Source organism: Pleurodeles waltl, chromosome 12 (genome assembly GCF_031143425.1).
Source record: "Pleurodeles waltl isolate 20211129_DDA chromosome 12, aPleWal1.hap1.20221129, whole genome shotgun sequence".
NCBI classification, from domain to species: Eukaryota; Metazoa; Chordata; class Amphibia; order Caudata; family Salamandridae; genus Pleurodeles; species Pleurodeles waltl.
This window is the reverse complement of record NC_090451.1, coordinates 336,885,768-336,899,906: the sequence shown is the minus strand read 5'-3', so window position 1 is coordinate 336,899,906 and position 14,139 is coordinate 336,885,768. Positions and strand designations below refer to the sequence as shown.

General features: G+C 43.1%; 1 protein-coding gene across 1 annotated transcript in view; it reads right to left on the bottom strand.

The window, feature by feature from the left end:
• The window catches only part of LOC138267494 (transcription initiation factor TFIID subunit 4-like), a 1,241,721-nt gene that overhangs the window by 161,262 nt on the left and 1,066,320 nt on the right, over positions 1 to 14,139 (bottom strand). The window lies entirely within an intron of this gene.

Sequence of the window (14,139 nt, the reverse complement as noted above, 5' to 3'; positions counted from 1 at the left end):
AAGCATAAGCAAATATCCCTGACCAACTCATCCATAACGCATTGCCCTGAGACTGATCTTGTGGGTACCTGGTTGCGAAGTTTTGGCATTTTGCGTTTTCCTTTGTTGCAAATAGATCTATTTGTGGTGTTCCCCAACTCTGGAAGTAAGTATTCAGTATTTGGGGGTGAATCTCCCATTCGTGGATCTGTTGGTGATCCCGAGAAAGATTGTCTGCTAGCTGGTTCTGAATTCCTGGAATAAATTGTGCTATTAGGCGAATGTGGTTGTGAATCGCCCAATGCCATATTTTCTGTGCCAGGAGACACAACTGTGTTGAGTGTGTGCCTCCCTGTTTGTTTAGGTAATACATCGGTGTCATGTTGTCTGTTTTGACAAGAATGTGTTTGTAGCTTATTATGGGTTGAAATGCTTTCAGCGCTAGAAATACTGCCAATAGTTCTAAGTGATTTATGTGAAACTGTTTTTGGTGAGTGTCCCATTGTCCTTGGATGCTGTATTGATTGAGGTGTGCTCCCCACCCTATCATGGAGGCATCTGTTGTTATTACATATTGTGGCACTGGGTCTTGGAAAGGCCGCCCTTGGTTTAAATTTATACTGTTCCACCATTGAAGCAAGGTGTATGTTTGGCGGTCTACCAACACCAGATCTAGAATTTGAACCTGTGCTTGAGACCACTGTGATGCTAGGCACTGTTGTAAGGGCCGCATGTGCAACCTTGCGTTTGGGACAATGGCTATGCATGAGGACATCATGCCTAAGAGTTTCATCACCATTTTGACTTGTATTTTTTGATTTGGATACATGGCTTGTATTACATTGTGAAATGCCTGAACCCTTTGTGGGCTTGGTGTGGCAATCCCTTTTGCTGTGTTGATTGTCGCCCCTAAGTATTGCTGTGTTTGACACAGCAGAAGGTGTGACTTTGTGTAGTTGATTGTGAAACCTAGTTTGTGGAGGGTTTCTATGACATACTCTGTGTGTTGTGAACACCTTTCTAGTGTGTTGGTTTTGATTAACCAATCGTCTAGGTACGGGAACACATGTATTTGCTGCCTTCTGATATGTGCAGCTACGACTGCTAGGCACTTTGTAAAAACTCTTGGCGCAGTTGTTATTCCGAATGGCAACACCTTGAATTGGTAATGTATCCCTTGGAATACAAACCTTAAGTACTTTCTGTGTGAAGGATGTATAGGTATATGGAAATATGCATCCTTTAGGTCTAGTGTTGTCATGTAGTCTTGTTGTTTGAGTAGTGGGATTACGTCTTGTAATGTCACCATGTGAAAGTGATCGGATTTGATGTAGGTATTTAATGTTCGGAGATCTAATATAGGTCTCAGAGTCTTGTCTTTTTTGGGTATGAGAAAGTACAGAGAGTAAACTCCTGTTCCTTTCTGGTGTTCTGGTACTAATTCTATTGCTTCTTTTAGTAGTAATGCCTGAACTTCTAGTCCTAGAAGATCTATATGTTGTTTTGACATATTGTGAGTTTTCGGTGGTACGTTTGGAGGGAATTTGAGAAATTCTATGCAATAACCATGCTGGATAATTGCCAGTACCCAAGTGTCTGTTGTTATCTCCTCCCAATGTTTGTAAAATTGTCTTAGTCTCCCCCCCCACAGGTGTTATGTGTTGGGGATGTGTGACTTGGAAGTCACTGTTTGTTTTGAGGGGTTTTGGGGCTTTGGAACTTCCCTCTATTTTTTTTGGAATTGTGCCCCTCTATATTGCCCCCGAAAACTTCCCCGCTGGTATTGGCTTTGATAAGTGGGCCTTGCTTGTGAGGTTGTGGCCTCTGTAGGTTGACCTCGAAACCCTCCCCTAAATGGTGTTTTGCTAAATGTGCCTCTGCTTTGTGGGGAGTAGAGTGCGCCCATGGCTTTTGCGGTATCAGTATCTTTTTTGAGTTTTTCAATAGCAGTGTCGACTTCCGGCCCATACAACTGCTGTTCATTAAAGGGCATATTCAGCACGGCTTGTTGTATTTCCGGCTTGAATCCTGACGTACGCAACCATGCGTGTCTCCTTATTGTTATTGCAGTATTTACTGTCCTTGCAGCTGTATCTGCTGCGTCCATTGATGACCGTATTTGATTATTGGAGATACTTTGTCCTTCTTCTACCACTTGTTGTGCCCTTTTCTGGAAGTCTTTGGGTAAGTGTTCTATGAAATGCTGCATTTCGTCCCAATGAGCTCTCTCGTATCTTGTCAAAAGTGCTTGTGAATTGGCAATACGCCATTGGTTTGCTGCTTGTGCTGCAACTCTTTTGCCCGCAGCATCGAATTTGCGACTCTCCTTGTCTGGAGGTGGTGCATCTCCCGAGGTATGAGAGTTTGCTCTCTTGCGAGCTGCCCCAACAACCACAGAATCTGGTGTTAATTGCTGCGTAATATAATCAGGGTCTGTTGGTGGTGGCTTGTACTTTTTTTCCACCCTTGGAGTTATGGCTCTGCCTTTAACAGGATCCTGAAATATTTGTTTTGAATGTTTTAGCATTCCCGGGAGCATAGGTAAGCTTTGGTATTGGCTATGAGTGGAGGAGAGTGTATTAAATAAAAAGTCATCCTCAATTGGTTCTGAATGCAAGGTGACGTTATGAAACGCAGCTGCCCTTGAGACCACCTGCGTGTAGGATGTACTGTCTTCAGGTGGCGACGGCCTTGTAGGGTAACAGTCTGGGCTGTTATCTGATACAGGAGCATCATAAAGGTCCCATGCATCAGGATCATCTTGACTCAATGCAGTATGAGTCGGGGATTGCATCAGTGGTGGAGTGGCTACCGGTGATGTGTGCATTGATGGTGGTGGAGATGGTGGTGGAGTTGTTTGTCTTGCCACCTTTGCCTGTGGCTGCTTGTCCTTTTCTTGAAAGGCAAGTCTTCTTTTCATCTTAATTGGGGGAAGAGTGCTTATCTTCCCTGTGTCTTTTTGAATGTGGAGCCTTCTTTGAGTGTAGTCTGGCTCAACAGATTGAAGTTCCTCCCCGAACTTATGTCCTTGCATCTGGGAGGACAATCCCTGTTCCTCTGTGTAGGAACCTGTTTTCGGTTCCGAGGCTGGATGTTTTGGAATCAAAATCTTTTCGGTCGCCTTTTTGGGCGTCGAGGCAACCTTCTTTATTTTCGGCGTCGTGGTGTCTCGGTGCCGAACCATTTCGGTGCCACTGTCTCGGTGCCGAATCTGTTCGGAGCCGCTGTCTCAGGCCCGAGATTGCTGTGTGGCGGTATCTCGACCGGAGTCGGATGACTTCGCCACATGCATGCCCTTTTTCGGTGCCGATGATCAGTCACCTATTTTTCGGGTTAAGCCATGGCCTGTTGGCGGTGGCGTCCCCTGGGCTTTTATTGTCTTCTCGTGAGTTTTATGTTTCGACGTCTTACTCACGGTTTTCTGCGTTTCTTCGGGATCGAGCTCGTCCGAGTCTGATTCATGGATGGAGAAGCTTTCTTCTTCCTCCTCGAAACGCCCTTGTCCTGTCGGCGCCGACGCCATCTGCAGTCTTCTTGCTCTTCGGTCTCTTAATGTCTTTCTCGACCGAAACGCTCGACAGGCTTCACAGGTATCCTCCTTGTGCTCTGGAGACAGACACAAGTTACAGACCAGATGCTGATCTGTATATGGATACTTGTTATGACATTTTGGGCAGAAGCGGAATGGGGTCCGGTCCATCAGCCTTGAAGAAACACGTGGCCGGGCCGACCAGGCCCCGACGGGGGGATCGAAAAAACCCCAAAGGGCCACCGGAGCTCTTCAAAAGTCGGTGTCGATCTGTTATAACTAACCCGATACCGAACGCAAAGAATACCGACGATTTTTTCGAGATTCTAACGAACTTTCCGACCCGAAACACGGAGCGAAAAGGAACACGTCCGAACCCGATGGCGGAAAAAAAACAATCTAAGATGGAGTCGACGCCCATGCGCAATGGAGCCGAAATGGAAGGAGTCCCTCGATCTCGTGACTCGAAAAGACTTCTTCGAAGAAAAACAACTTGTAGCACTCCGAGCCCAACACCAGATGGCGGGATGTGCACAGCATGTGTATCTGCAGCTACACATGCCACCGAACATATATATATATATATATTTATTTTTTTCCACTGAAAAAAACGGTTACAGTGACGTTATAATTAGGTCCAGTTTTACACACACAAAACCATAGAAATTCAGCACTTCCTAGTTATACTTATACTTATGCTAAGAAACTATAACTTGTGGTCAAAAGTTATATAACGGAACAAGCCCTAGTTTCTTCAGGTAAGTATAACTATATGTATAATTATAAAGAAAGTAAGTAAAGGGCACACAAATGCTGAGGTTTCTTAGCACTAGAGTTCTCTGGGTAATAAGACTGCTGGCTAATTGATATGGATGGAAAAGAGCCATATTTGAAGCATTTTTCTAAACAGTGCTCTATTAGGTTGCAATCGTAAGGCAAAAAACATAGTATTCCAAAGTCTACTGGTTAAGAAAGAAAAACTTCTTCCTCCCCACCTCGCTCTCTTTATCTTGAGGACTACCACCAGATTAGCAGTGCTTGATCTTAACTTCTGAAAATAAGATTGATTCAGAATCCCTAAAGAGAGTGCCTTGCAACAGTCTATCCTAGATAGTACTAATGCAACCGTGACCATTTTTCGTATTTCCTAAGGAATGAAAGGAAACACTTTCCTTAGCACTCTAAGATGATGAAAACAAGAAGATGTAACCTGATTTACTTGATTAGAAAAACAGAGCTGTCTGTGAAACATCACACCCAGATTTTTTACTTTTGTGTTCCAGAACAAGGTGTTAGATCCAAATAAGACAACCTTGGTCTTTTTAGTATTTAACTTTAGGCAATTCTCTTGCATCCATAGGACAATATTCCCCAAGCAGTTTCTAAACGTACTGGCCACTTCCCCAGCCTCTGAGGAGACAGACACCATTATTTGCGTGTCATCTATATAGGCCACGCAATTAAGCCGAACGACCTAATAAGTTTAGCCAGGGGGGTGGAATAAATATTGACTGCCATGGGGGACAGCGACAAAAAAGGTTTAGAGATAACGCCCAAAAGCCACAGTTTGTTCTCTATGCGAGAGAAAGGAACTGAGGATGGTTAGAGCTACGCCCCTTATCCGGATACTCTAGATGGTTGACAAGCAGAGTGTGATTCATCATATCAAAAGCAGAGGAGCGATCAAGAAGAATTAGTTTAGTCCTCCTTCCTGAGTCCACCTGCCTGCAAATTTCTTCACTGGCCACTGTTAATGCAGATTCCGTGCAGTGTAGTAGCCTGAAACCATGTTGGGAAGGGTCTAAAATAGTATGAACGTCTTGAAAATGCTGTGAGATCTTCATTAAGCGCCTTCTCCAGAATTTTAGCCATTAATGGCAATTTCAGTATCGGCACAACAGTGGCTTTGGGTTACTTCCTGGGACCCCTCCCCCCAAGTGGCTGACATTAGCAGGCCGAGACTACATGATCATTAACCCAATTTATTTTGGCAATCATCCCCCAGGTTATTATATGTCCTGATGAGACCCTGGTATCCTATAAAGGATGGAAACACTGTTGACACTTGAAAGGACAGACCTTTGTATTGGTCATTCTACACCTGTATGATTATTTGTATTCAAACAACTGTGGCTGTCTGAATATCTTCTATCAATATACCAATTATTTTCACAATATTCAACACTTTTATTCTTGTTTTGGTTTGCTTCACTTGGGGTGTTACTTAACACTATCTCACTTTTCACCAGTTAAGAATTTTTAATTCCTTCTGCATTTATGAATAAAAACTTGTTCCATGCTTACTGATTATATGTACTTGTTGCTTTGCTTATCATGGATTCATGTCTAACAGAATATCTTAATGGAAATGCTCTATTACTGATTGACTCTATGCAGGACTTTCTGCCTTTTTATAATTATATTGCAAATGAGGTTCATGTGAACTGTTGTTCTGGGCTTTAGACAGACTGTTCGAGTCATCACGGTGAAGAAGAAAACAAAACTCTGAATATATCTGTTGGTGTCCAACACCCTAAGCAAGGTGGCTGGATGCATAGGCACTTTCTCTCAATCAGTACTCTCTCTCCGATACATTTAAGGATTTTAAGAATATTCTCCCTGCCCCGACAGGCAAGGCCAGCAAGTTGAGGCTGACAAGGGTTCTTCAGCCTAAGGTAACCTTTGTGGAATCTGGCGGTAAAGAGGGTTGGGGCTGGCATAGAGCTGACCTGAGAGGCCTTTGCTTTTTTGGAACAACATATGTACTTTAGCCTGATTAAATTAACGTCATAAAAGTTGTAAGCATTTACGCATTACCACCATCTGCAACTAGGGTTTTTGCAAGATTTCTAAAAAAAAAAAAAAAAAAATGCATCTTTAGCTACAGGGTTTTACACTTTGACATACAGCAAAGCAAACAGGAGGAGGAAATTAGGGGCTACAAGGATCCTAAATCTCCTCTACAGACTCTAACATCCCTGCTGTTGGGTCCCAGAGTTAGCAAAACTCACAGATCTTAAGACATTGTTGATGTTTTTTCAACAGCAGACAAGCAGCCAGCAGAGTATTGCACTGGTACCATGGATACGATGAGGAGCTAACAGGTCCAACTCAGGTAGTCATATTCAACCCAAAATGTACCCCGACACGCTTCCTTTTATTCACTTAGCGAACAATAAGTCATTAAGATCTGGGCCTACAATTACCTAGAAGGTGGCCGCTCGGCACACTATCTTGAAAATATGATTGCATTTTATTAGCTTCATTAAGTTTGCTAGATGAACCTAAACCCACTTTTACCACAAAGAAACCATACCATAATAATATTTTTATCATCGATTTTGATTATCCTTCCACTGGCATCTATAACCTAGCAATACCCAAGGTGAGATTGCAGGTTTTCCCTTTTAACCATAGCACATAGTACTCGGATCGCAGAAGCAAGTCTTCTTGACTTTCTGGGTAGTTTGGTCGAGCAAATCAGGCCTAGTTCAAGCAGGCTATTTGTAGGTCAAGTCTAGATATGGAGAAACAAATGTTGCAATTGCACTAAGGATGGAATATCCAACTCGAGGTATTCTCCTTAAAAGAACACCAGTTAATTGCATTGCAAATATATAAAAAACAAAAAGAAATGCAGTTGCAACTCTTGAGATACACGTAATATCTACTGCTTCTGATCTCTAACTGGGAGTGAATGAGGTGTATGCTCGAACACTAAAGATAAGATAGATAATTGTAATTGCAGAGATTTGGTGTAGTATGCAGGGGAGGAACATATTTTATACACTAGAATCACATGTCCCACTGTTCATAGTTCATGTTTACAGGAACAAAATGCATGTTCATTTCCTGGTTCAGGACTGGGATTTGCCAGCGTCTTCAGAAATTAATATTTTGTGACTAGGGAGTCTCAGTAACTAAGGACACTGGCTCCATAGATAAGGGGGGCTGATCTAAGTGCTCAATGGGTAGACAGTAATCTAACCCACTGGCATAATCTTTGTAATACTTAGGCATACACTAGAACCACGGAGCAAAGCTTCGAGCGATCGGGAAATAGCTTTTGCAACAAACATCTGAGTGCTGACCCTCTGTACAGGAGGCATGGTCAGGGCCTTGAGGGCACTTCCTCCGGCACCTCAGCCATTTAGAATTGTAATGAGCATGCACCCACACCATGACAGGGGTAGAGTAGTACGTACTGGTGAGGGGCAAGTTAGGGGGTGGGGTTCCTACCGTGCTGAAGAAGACAAAAAATCAACATATCAGCAAAAAGAGGGAGTGGGCTATTAGGCAGAGCCACCACTTTGCTGGCATGCACATGAAGGATGTTTAGACTTAATGTATACTTGCTCCAATCTCTGTAAAGAGTTCGAAGGGCTTTTTGGCACTCTTTCTACCTCTCTGGACTCCTTGGATTGGATACAGCTTTCGTAAAAACAAAATCAGCAGCAAGGCAAACATCAGACTTAGGCCCTCATTTTGAGCTTGGCGGTGCAGACTGCACCACCGGCAGTGGCTGTAATTTCTGCCGACGGCATGGCAGTTCAGACCACCATATAATGAAAATAGTAGTGAACTGGCTGCAAAGCAGCCAGTTCACTACTACCCACTGCCAGGCCAGAATTGACCGCGGGTAGCCACTTTCAACTTGGCGGTGGAGGCCAGACCACTGGTAATTTCTGGCGGAATGCATACAGGTGACAGGAATTCTCAATCCTGTCATCTGTATGTGACACGCCAGCCCCCCCTTGCCACAACCTCCACCCACCCCCAAAGCCCCTAGACCCACCCTCAACCCCCCCCCCCCCCCGAACCCTGAAAATCAACCCCCAACCCTCCTCTCTCCTGGGCAAGATCTTGTCAACAGCAGAGGCTTTCCTTTGACGTTTGCCTACTTCAAAGGCAGGACTGGGTATAAGTAGAGGACCCAAAACCCCAGACTTTTAGAATCTTTCTAGAATCAAGAGGAACCTCTGCCAAGGAGAAGAGCTGAGGAGGAGTGTGGTACCTTTGCTGTGTTGCTTTGCTGTGTTGGCCTGTGGTTGCTGCTTTTGCCTTAAAAGAGAGCAAAGGGTGAACTTTGCTCTGTATCCTGCTTGAGAAAGTTCTGCAAGGGTTTGGAGCAGGGCTTGCCTCCTGTTGGAAGGCTCAGGGATATCAAAGACTTCAGTTTCATCTGCCTACAGCACTGGGAACTGTGTGTTTTGTGCTGTTCAAGAAGACCAACCACTGCGTTGCCGCCAACAACACCGCTGGCCTGCATTGTGACCTGCCGATGCCGCATGGAGTCGCACTGCCCCACAACCCTGGTCTCACTGCCAACGCACCGGTGCTTGCACCGTGACCTGTGGGCCACTCACTCCAGCATCGCCTTGCTCACACCGCAGCCTGGGGATCCCCGACGCCGCTGTTTCTGTCACCAGCACCGCTGCCTGCACCGTGGCCTGTGGACACCATTTGTGAGGTACACGGAGCACAGTCACACCCGCTGCACCTCGACCCGTGGGCGCTGCAAGCCCGTCCTGCATCGCACTGCTGACTTGGGCCAACCGACAACATTGCTTCAGCAACGACGCTGCCGCTGCCTGCACTGTGACCTGGTGACACTGCACGTCTCACCGCCCCACTTCACACCGCAGCCCTGGTCTCACCGACGCCGCTGGACGCCATCACCGAGCCGCTGCCTGCACCGTGACCTGTGGGCACTGCACGTCGCATTGTACTCTTTCCAACCAGTTTCTTGACAGGTCTGAAAACCACAGGTAGATGGCTGGTAATCTTCAGGTACAGCCAAACTGCCTTTAAATACTTGTGCACTGTAAGGCAAAAGCTGCAACGCTCGAGAAAAACAAACATTCGGAGTAAAATAAATTTAACAGCAGTGGAGACAAACCGGACCCCTTTGCTGATAATGTTTTAAAATATTTGTACTTAGATCGAAATGTACAATCTTTGAGTAAGTGCTCTTAAAATTCCAATTCTCTCTGCCAGAAAAATGTAATCACCAGGCCACCCTGAGAATATGAAATAACCAGACAGCCACTGGGTAACCTCCAGAGAAATGGAGAAGAAAGACGAGAAAGAGTGCTTCACTCAGGCCTCAAACGCATGCCACTCGTGGTTCGATGAATAAGGACAATAACACACCAAGCTTGGAAAAGTACTGAAAATCCAAACCAGGTCTGTTTTCGACACCTATATTCATAGCTTTCTATAGTCTACGTCGCCAGTGCTTTATCACATCAGTGGTGCTGACTGTAACATCTTCAAATTTACCACAATAGGTGTTTGCCTCCATCATCGCCGTAATCCATGACTCTAAAAGGATTCTTCATAACGTAATGATCAATTGTAAATAATCAAAAATGTACTAGCTGACGAAAATGCCAGAAGATATTTGTTCAGAGCATTATATTAAGGGCCATCAAAAAACATTATTTTCATTAAACGTTTAGTGTTAATATGATTATTAACAAGAATAATTCTGCCAACCTGTTTATATTAAGTGCTTCATATACAATGTTCTCATCGCTAAGCTTTGTATCCAACACACAATACTATTATTATTCAACGTAATGGCAATCAGAACTCTAAAAAAGTGAACTGTCCTTGCCTTGATTCCAAATCATGATCTACAGATCACAGTCGATGGCCACAGTGAGCAGACAACACACTGAGCCTTCTTTGCTGTCATCAAGGGATGTTTAAAGCCTTCCTTTTCTAAAAGATCAAAAGTTATACACTTTATGTCTTAAACAAATTACAAAACCAAAATATTTCCAGATGGCTTATCTTTAATTTACAATGTCTATGTACACCTCAGCGTTTTTGAATATGAATGTTAGCTTCTCCAGAGTAAGAAGTCTTTACAGCTGAAATCAAGTATTTGAAAATCAGGATGCAAACTCCCAGACAAGGTGTGCAAAGAAATGCAGGATAACGGAGAGTGAAGTTGGAACTGATTTACTTCATTAGTTAGGATTACAGGTTTAACTCACAAACCAAAGGTCATCATTTCTCATTAAAAAGGGGGCCATGAAAGGCTCTAGGGCTTAGTTCAAGAGGGGACCACTCTTATTATGAACTACACATTTCAATCTGCCTTTGATGTTCTCCTCTGCCCGCCTCCCTTTTATTTTTTGGCAGAGGAGTTGATTTAAATTGTAGCTATATAACACCGCTCAGTTTGCCTCTGAGCCAACCTCCACATCTGCAGGGAGTGTAGTTCTAGTGATATTGGGCGCACTCCATAGCTCAGGGCTAATTTTAATAGCTCGCCTTTTGTACAAGGATCCGTTTGTCTCCCACGTGACTTGGGTAAATTTAGCTGCAGGAAAGGACACTTTTTTGACGGAGTACAATTCGTTTTGCGCCTGAAAAATAGGGTGTTTTTACCAAAAAAAAGCGATACAAGGGTTTCACACTAAAAGCACTGACAGAACATTAAATATTCTTCAGATTTAAAAATGGCGCTTAAAATCAAACAACCGTTTCATTTCTCAACACTTTTAATTCGCAAGTGACTGAAAATGTGCATCTAAAAGCAAGGTATCCTTGGGCGATGCAGCGAACAATGTAAAGGGCATCAAACATTCACATCTTGTACCACAAATCCAGGGGCTCACAAACAGCACTCCAAAGCTATTGTCACGTGATTAACATTTTACAAATGTGATTTGTGAAAAATATATCTGAACATATACATGAAGATCAATACAAAAGCTACAATTGTTCATAACAAAACGCGCATTTTCCACTTATTTTTTGTACATCTATATGGGTGGTGAGTAAAGGATGCTTTAGTACAGATATGATTTGTGACCTAAATGTATGTATGTGTACACACATATATATATATATATATATATATATATATATATATATATATATATGGAAAATGTCACTTACCCAGTGTACATCTGTTCGTGGCTAGGACTAGTCCAAAACTCTCCTTCGTGTTCCTTTCATCAGGATCCCAGTCATCTGAAATCTAGAGACCGCTTAAAGATACTGTCACTCACTAATGCAAACTCGTTTGTAGTGACCCCCCTCTCTGGTCATCAATAGCAAGGTAAGTACAGCAACCACAGGCAGTTACTCTGTAGAATGCTGTTGCTTCAAAAACACTATTGCCCTCGAAGGAGGAACCCCTGTATAGAGTTACTTCGTTTAAAATGCAGACGATTACTGACGAAAATAATGGTAGAGGTCATATGGGTCCATGGGCCCCTTGAATAGCCCCTAGGGGCAGAGGACCATTGGTTAAGAATCACTGCTTTAGAGAGCTATACCTAGTCTTTCATTGTGCCATGTCACTTCGGGCACACTGCAGCACGTCTTTGTATTCGTTCTGCTTGGTGCACAGATAACAAGAATTGGTGCGACATAGAGAAGCAATCACTACAGACTCAGACTTCAGCCTTCTATCCCAAAAAGGCCGACAAATCGAGCTTTAGAAACCGGCTAATGGCAATGTCCATAATTTAAAGGTACATATACATAGCATAAGTGTGGTATATAAGGCCATGCAAAACGTTATCATTAATATTACTTCTGAGGGATGGAACAAATAAAGGCTTTTTTTTTTTTTTATATAAAATAAACGTTTTCTGTCGTTAAGATCATCATTTGTATCGCTTCTCCCAGTTTTGCTTAGGCACATGGAGTCCGGCTGAGGCGGGATTTGGCCCTGATGTTATGCTCAATCCTCTTTCCGTGAAATGGCCATGCCGTACGCTTTCACGTTAACAGCATCCGAAAATAACTTTTTCTGTGGCATTTAATAATGCCACAGCTATAGTGAAGCAAGAGGGATAATGAAAAAGACAATTACATTGAAACCTAAAAGTAGACGGTCAGCAACATGTGACAACAAATCTCAAACCGCTGTGTAATAACACCAAAATGGGAAAAGAAGTGACTTGTAAAAAAACATTATTTAATGCGAAGCAATTATCTTAGGAAGAAAAATAAAAGTCTCTTAAGAAAAGTTTCTTCTGGTGGAAACTGTGTTATTCTTTAGCTTTGAATTATCCTTTGCTGGGTCCTTTGAAATCTTATTCATGTTATTGTAGATACAAGTATCACCTTTTGTGTGTCAGTTGCCACATAGTACAACCAAGACTTTGGGAGAGGAGGGGGTGGGGGTGGGTGGGGGGCGCAGAGTGGAGGGTAACAACTGCATAGCAATAGCAGCATTCATTCAAAACACTGGTTATCAAAGATCCAGATTTTGCTCTTCAGATGAATAGATGATAACTATTCTCTCTGCAGATTCTGATTTGCAGAAGTGTTAAGTGAGGACCAAATGTTTGCAGGGCAAAACTCCTGGAAAGAGACACCATCAACAATATAGCAGTGCTTATTCTAATCCAGAAGAATCTACAACGGTTGTTCGTTCCTTCTTACATTTAATGATGCACGAGACTACATCTAAATAGTGTCACTTGGGATAACAAATTACCTGGGATAAAAGCGCATTTTGTATTCTCCCTGCTGCACATATTCTGTGCTTCAATTCAAGGGCATCCATGAAACCTCATTGCAAACCATGTACTTTGGTATTTCACTATCTGAAGGACTCACTGGTCCAAGGGCAGTCTCTTAATCCATGAGGAATTCCTTGAGCCTGACTTCCACTGGCTACATATGTCATAAGAAGATTTAAAAAGCATCTTATTGTGAGCAATCGAAGCAACAATATTCACAGCCTACATTGCCTTCTTTTGTTTGCTTTGTCATCTGGCCTTGGAAGGTTTTCTGTATTGTGCAATCTTAAAAATGGTTTGACCTCCACTACGTTGGAGGCAAGGATCTGTAGAGTTATGAAGCATAAATGGCCTTGGGGTTGCTGAAAGCTCAGAGCGCTTACAAACTGCAGATGTTATTTGGGCTTCCCTGAAGAATGGTTCACCTTTACACAATGTCATTTTTTTCATCCCAATGCGTATCCAAAATTAATTCTCTAGAAGTCTTGACTACTTTGTCAATAGGAGAGTCCAAGTTGGCTAGTAAGCTGGTTGATTGAGATATTTAATCTTAATTAGATATTTACTCAAACCTGGTGCTGTTTGCCCACCTTATTCACTATTACAACATTACTTTGGGAGAAGTGATTGCCATCAACTTTGGAACCAGACCTCTTGAGTCATCAGAGTAAGAAGAGACCCCCCCCCCCACCCATTGAGTCATGGGGCATCAGGACAGAACACATTCTGGGAGGCTACAAAAGTCACAGGCCTTGAGCAGGAAGGTATAGAGACAACGTTGGATAAGCAGAAAGGAGTTGTGTTTTAATGGGATAAAGCCTTATGGGAGAGGGGTAAGCTTAAGAGGGTGGGAGGAAGACCCTCCCACCCCTCAAAGGCAGATGTCTTCTATTTAAGTATGGTAGGTGAGCACAGGATCCACAGTATTAAAAAAGAATTCACTGCAACTTAATTAAACTGCTTCATAGCAGCTTGGTAACATGGGCTCCAGACCTCACACTAGTAGGAAAGGAAATGTTGGAAGAAAGCAGGAGACCACAGTAAGTGAACATCTGTATAGCCATATGCCTTTCCTTGAAGATTCTACCATAAAAGCACTACATCAATGCAACCTCAACAATCAACCTAAAAGTAGAG